The sequence below is a fragment of the Vigna umbellata genome, chromosome 5 (genome assembly GCF_029865625.1).
Source record: "Vigna umbellata cultivar VRB3 chromosome 5, Vumbellata_1.0, whole genome shotgun sequence".
Lineage (NCBI taxonomy): Eukaryota > Viridiplantae > Streptophyta > Magnoliopsida > Fabales > Fabaceae > Vigna > Vigna umbellata.
The window spans coordinates 6,183,268-6,189,373 of NC_142169.1; the positions used below are offsets into that span (position 1 = coordinate 6,183,268).

General features: G+C 38.9%; 1 pseudogene; it reads left to right on the forward strand.

The window, feature by feature from the left end:
• Positions 1-4,488: 4,488 nt before the first annotated feature.
• On the forward strand, positions 4,489-5,401 carry LOC148197586 (uncharacterized; annotated as a pseudogene).
• Positions 5,402-6,106: the final 705 nt, after the last annotated feature.

Below are 6,106 nucleotides of genomic sequence, written 5' to 3' on the forward strand. Positions count from 1 at the left end.
TCCTCTTCCAACTCTAACTGCTATCATTGTTGTGGCCTCCGCCACTCCACTGTCATCACACAATTATCGTTCCTCAACCACCTTCACCACCACCTACTCTGACTTCTCCTCCTTCTTTTCCTTCTCTTCTTCTTTTTATCTTCTTACCTATCTTTAGTTATATCATGAAATAATTTCATAAATTTGCGAGATATTTTTCATTTTCTAAAGAAGAATTTATCATAAAAAATTTGGTTAATAATACAAAATATAAGTTATTCACAAATTTTAATGACGAATTTAAAATATATAATTATTAATATAAAGTTTTATATTAATTGGTCAAAACCTAAAGGAGAAAGTATGATACTATTTTACAATAAAACTTATTGACAAAAATATCCAACCGTGATAAAGATTTCAATTTATCGATAAATGTTATGAATACGTTGTTTATTTTTATTGATAAAATTTCATCATAATTATAACAATTCTTGTAAGGAAGGATATTATGACTTGTCATAAAATATTATGAGTGTTAAGATAACTTAACCTTCTCTCGTATTGATCATCAGAGTTTTCTATTACCACATTAAAATTTATATTTAATTAAAGATAATTTCAAGAGGTCAAAAAAATCCATCACAAATAAACATGATTTAAAATGGTTACCGTGAGTTTCCTAACCACAAATAATAATTAAAGTTTTAATTTTTTTTAAAGATTTATGACCTACACTTAAAATGGTTACATGAGTTCCTCCTCTATAACTTCTTCACATTCATGCACCTTTTGGTTTATGTCACCATCACCATGAAAATGAAATGGATTTTCTAATACACTACCATCTTCTTCACCCTCATGAACCTCTTCTTGTATCAGAGGGTCACTTCCAATTCACCAACACAATCACCCCTCTCTTGTGTTCCACTATGACCTTTAGATTGACCACCAGTTTTACGTACACACTTGCTGGACTCATGCAACACAGGTTCCACTTCTCCTTCATCATCATTAATATATTCCAGCATGTGTATGAATTGGGGCTCAAAAACACCATGTACAACGTACACATGAACTTGACCATTAAGCCTAGCTAAGACCATATGCATGGCACTGGTGTCATCAATCAAAGGCTCCAACATGTCTTCAAAAACTGAACCCCCTCCTACAAAGTACCACAAATATTTAAAACATACATATCCCAAACCTTTGACTACACTAACAACCACAAAATAACTTCACATATCTAGGTCAAACGACAAAGTAGAAGTCTCCCCTTCATACTTCAGGGTCCCATAATTAACGAACATCCCTCTATGGTGAAAAACAATCTCAATATCCTCGTCCATTACGGATAACACTATATAAATATATCTACACCTATGATGTAAACATATGATGACAAAAAATAAAGGTATTAAAACGATAACAACAACACACTCAAACACACACGGTAAAACAACTTTAAACATACATGGGGGAACACCACATCGCAATTAAGGATGACAAAAAAAATCTGTACCCACAGATACCCACGAATAAAATCCATTGTTGGTATTTAGTATCCGTGGATAAGAGGTATCTACAGGTAGCGGATAGCAGGTAATTTAATACCCGCTCCTTAACGAGTCGGGTTTGAGTATCACACTATCTGTACCCGCGGATATCCGTTACCTGTTTAAAAAATGAAATTTCAATTTTATCCATTAGGTTTTCTTTTTTAACTATTCAATCTTTAGCTTATGTAAAAATGGGTCAAAGCCTGCATCCCTTTTTAGGGTTTCAAATCAATATAAGGAGAAACGAGTTGCCCCATTCCTTCCCATCTGGTTAGCCGCAGCAGGCTGCTATCAAAGAAATAGTAAATTCTAAATCTCACTTTTTTTTCTATACACCCTCCTTTCATTAGCATTGACTTCGCAAAAGGAGATAAGAAAATGAAGTTCAATCCTTGGTGAACAACTCCACCGTTAATGTCGGCATTCACCCTTCGAAGGTTGTGGTGATGAAGTTGCGAATGGACAAGGACAAGGGAAGCGCCACCGACAAGGAAAAAGGTACAAAGTTCGCTCTTGAGGATATCATGCACGACGAGAGGTGGGGGCTTGGTGTATCGAATGTCCAACGTGAGTGATTAGCGAAGGGCGACCCGCTTGGATCGTGCTGGTGGAAGGATGTCCCATGGAGCAGCGAAGCTTCTCTCGCACGTGCAAACGGGAGAACGAAGGAGCGAGCTGCTGCGATCGACGTCGTCGGCGACGATCTCAACCAATCGGAGGAGGACGCGACGCTGCTAGGTGGATGGAGGGCAGTCGACTACCGCGAGTGGAGGAGGAGACATATGCTCTCTTTGAAGTGAAGAACCTAGGGTTTGTGAGTTCTGAAGAAGAAAGGAAATAGAGTCTTAGGCCTGAATTTGGGTTGGGTAATAATGCACAAATAGTTGGAAAACAGGTATCCAACGAGTATGCACGAGTTGAAAAAAGTCCACGCGTTTTTTTATGCAGGTATCCGCCAGATAGTAGGGCAGATAGCGGGGCGGGTAGCAGGTACATTTTTTTACATGTGGGTCGAGTTGTGGATAAACGCTATCTGTGTCTAACCTGACCTGTTTCCATCCCTAATCACAATCAACAACGCAAAGCGAAACATTTCCCAATCATAAAAAACCACAATTACTAACGTTGCTTCAGATTCAGCTCCAATGACCACGTGCTTCAGCCTCGCACTTCCAATGACACAAGGTCTCACACTTCACCAATATGACCAAAGCCCTAATTTCTTCTAAACCTCGCGCTCAATGTCAAAGTGCTATAAACCCTAATTTCTACTTTTTCTGATTCATTCCCAGTTGAAACAATTACTCACTTTCTTTTCGCCAAGGAATCCTAATTCGAAGAAACACTTAGTTTTCCCCAAATTTTTTTTCAATTCTTAATTAAAAAAAAAGGATTATGTTTAATTAAATTTTCCGTAATTTCTTTAATTAAAAAATATTAATTTATATGTCATAGTCACCTAATTATCATATTATTTATGTCACGTCATTAAAATAACACCATCAATATCCAATACTAAAAATATGGTATATTAGTTTGACGGTGTTGCTTAAATTTAACGGCAGACTCTAATTATACCAAATTTATAAAAATCAAGACTCACATAAAAAAAAAAAAAACTCCATTTGATATTATGAGAAAAAGATGACGAATGATTAAACCTTCTTATTTTTCGCTCTCAAAATGTTCATGTTTCTTGTCTCCCATTTCAAGTTATTCTTCTTCTCCACAATCAGAACACAACACCATGTCTCTTCTAATCAGCACAACAAATGTGTCAGGCTTCCTCATTTGCCCCTCATTGCTTTCAAATGGCAACGTTGTGGTTAACCCTCCATCACAGCCATCGTACGCCTCCTCGGAATCGCTTGCGCCTCTATCCCTTTCTCTCTCGCGCTCAACGCAACACCTAAACCCAAGCTGCCATTTCTGGCGATCCCACCGTTGTAGACATCAACGACCACCTACAAGTGCTCCTCCACTACCAAACCCTCGTGAACCTCCTTGTTGCGCCTCACCTAGGGTTCTAACTACAACTTGGTTGAGGGACCCTAAGCGCGCCCCAAACTCATTCCCGAAGATGCAAATTGAGAACACTTTTGATGTTGCTTCCAAGTTCGCTAACGACGTAATTAAACTTCCTTCATCACCGGTGGGTCGAGTTACTCAAATACTCTGTCGGAATTGGAGCTTTTGCTTTTGGACCACAATTTGTTGTAGAGGCACTAGCTCCTGATAATCCTCCACTCAAGGTATCTGTTTTTATTGTTAGAGAAATTATTACATGAACCTAAAACATTAAGGTCTCGACTAATCTTTACCTTATATTGATTCGTTCTCATAAATTGAATAGCTTAACTGTGTATGTAACACTTGAGCTGCATGATGGGAGTGAACGACATGTTATTATGAATGAAAGACAGGTGGAATGTGATCAGGGACACGTGGAACTTGATCAGCAGGAGGTGGAGAGCAGACGCAGCACTAGGATTCGTAAGGAAAATTCTCTTTTAAAAGGATTTGCGCGTTAGTTAGGGGGGCATGTGGAATGTGGCAAGTATCTCTCTCTCTTCCAGAATTTCCTCACTGCTCTTTCTGTTCTCTGACCTTACCCATTTTCTGTGCAGGACGATCCTCTGTTCATGCAGCCGATAATATTTTTGGGATTCTATTTCGTTACATTTCCTTAACGGAATCCATAAACTTCTTTTTATATTGTTGTTGACAGAGACATTGATTCATTTAAATAAGATTCATTCCAATTTGAATTTTCCTATCATATTACTGCCTTATTACTGTTACATTAGTGCTTTCATCGACTCCAATGGTTGAGAACACACGTTTCAAAGATTTACAGACATAGGTTACCTCGTTGGTGAACTGGATGGAAAAGCAAAATGATAGAGATAAGATGAATCAAGACCTGATTGATAAAACAGAGCAGCGTATGAATCAGATGCAGATAGCCATTGATCATCTAATCAAACTTCAAACTCAGCACGCTGGTGATACGAACTCAAAGAATGGAGCACAGTCTGCAAATTCTGGGATGTTCTCCGTAGCGATGCCTGTTCGCGACATATCGTTGGGTTTTCCTCATTTCGATGGTCACACTCCAATGTTAGAATGGATCTCTAAGGCAGAAAAATTCTTCAATTACCACAATACTCCGGATTTGGAGAGAGTGGAAATAGTTGCGATGCATTTTGAGAAGGATGTTATTCCATGGTTTCAGATGTTGCAGAAGGAGCATGCCTTCCAGTCTTGGAACGATTTGAAACGTGCCCTGGAGTCCCAATTTGGTCCTTCCCCGTTTGATAACCCCATGGCTGAGTTGTTCAAATTGACACAAAATGGTACAGTTGTTGATTACTACCTGAAATTCATGAGTTTAGCCAATCGATCTGAAGGGTTAACTTCTGAAGTTCTTTTAAATTGCTTTTTGAGTAGGTTGAATAAGGATATTAGACGCGATGTGGTAGCTCAGAGTCCTCCAAATTTATTGAGAGCGGTGTCACTGGCTAAATTGTTCGAGGAAAAATATGTCCCTGAGGCTATTGTTCGAAATCCACCACAGGGCCATCGATATTCAAATATTACCTTCAATTCTAACCAGAATAATGTTCCCAGACACCCTCTGAAGCCTCATTATAATTCCCAACCTCTACCTCCATTATTACCCACCCCTTCAGGACCTCCTTTTAGAAATTCCAATGTGAAGAAAATCAGTCCTGCGGAAATGCAATTACGTCGAGAGAAGGGCCTTTGTTATTTTTGTGATGAGAAATTTTCTTTCAATCATAAGTGTCCCAACAGACAGTATTTACTGTTACAAATGGAAGAGGATGAAAAGGAGTTAGAAACCGTGCAACCAGAAATGGACTCTCTCAATAGTACAGCGGGAGTGGTGGACACTGAGGAGGCATTGCATTTGTCCTTCAAGGCTTTGAATGGAGGAGCAGGAGTTGGTACCATCCGTTTTGTTGCACACATTGGTTCTCTGCCTGTCCAGGTTTTGGTTGATGGAAGTAGCTCTGATAATTTCCTTCAACCAAGAATTGCTAAGTTCTTGAAATTACCTGTTGAACCAGCTCCTATGTTTAGAGTTATGGTGGGGAATGGTAATTACATGGCTGCTGAAGGCTTGGTTAGTGAGCTAACTATTCGGGCACAGGGAGTCAAATTTCAATTACCAGTTTTTTAACTACCAGTTTCTAGAGCTTACTTAGTTCTTGGTGCTAGCTGGTTAAAATCCATTGGGCCACACATTGCTGATTACTCTTCATTACAGTTGAAGCTCTTATACAATGACAAGTATGTAACATTACAAGGTGATCATACAATTTTGCCTACTCCTGCACAATGCCACCATATAAAAAGACTGGTCCATACTAAATCCATTGCGGAAATTTTTAGTATGGAACTCATTGAACCGACTTCTCAGCAATTTCCAGAGCTAGAACTCCCTTAGGATATGGAACCTGAATTGGTTCTATTGCTACATACATATGCTGCGGTGTTTGGAAATCCTACGTCCTTACCTCCTCCTAGGACACATGACCACT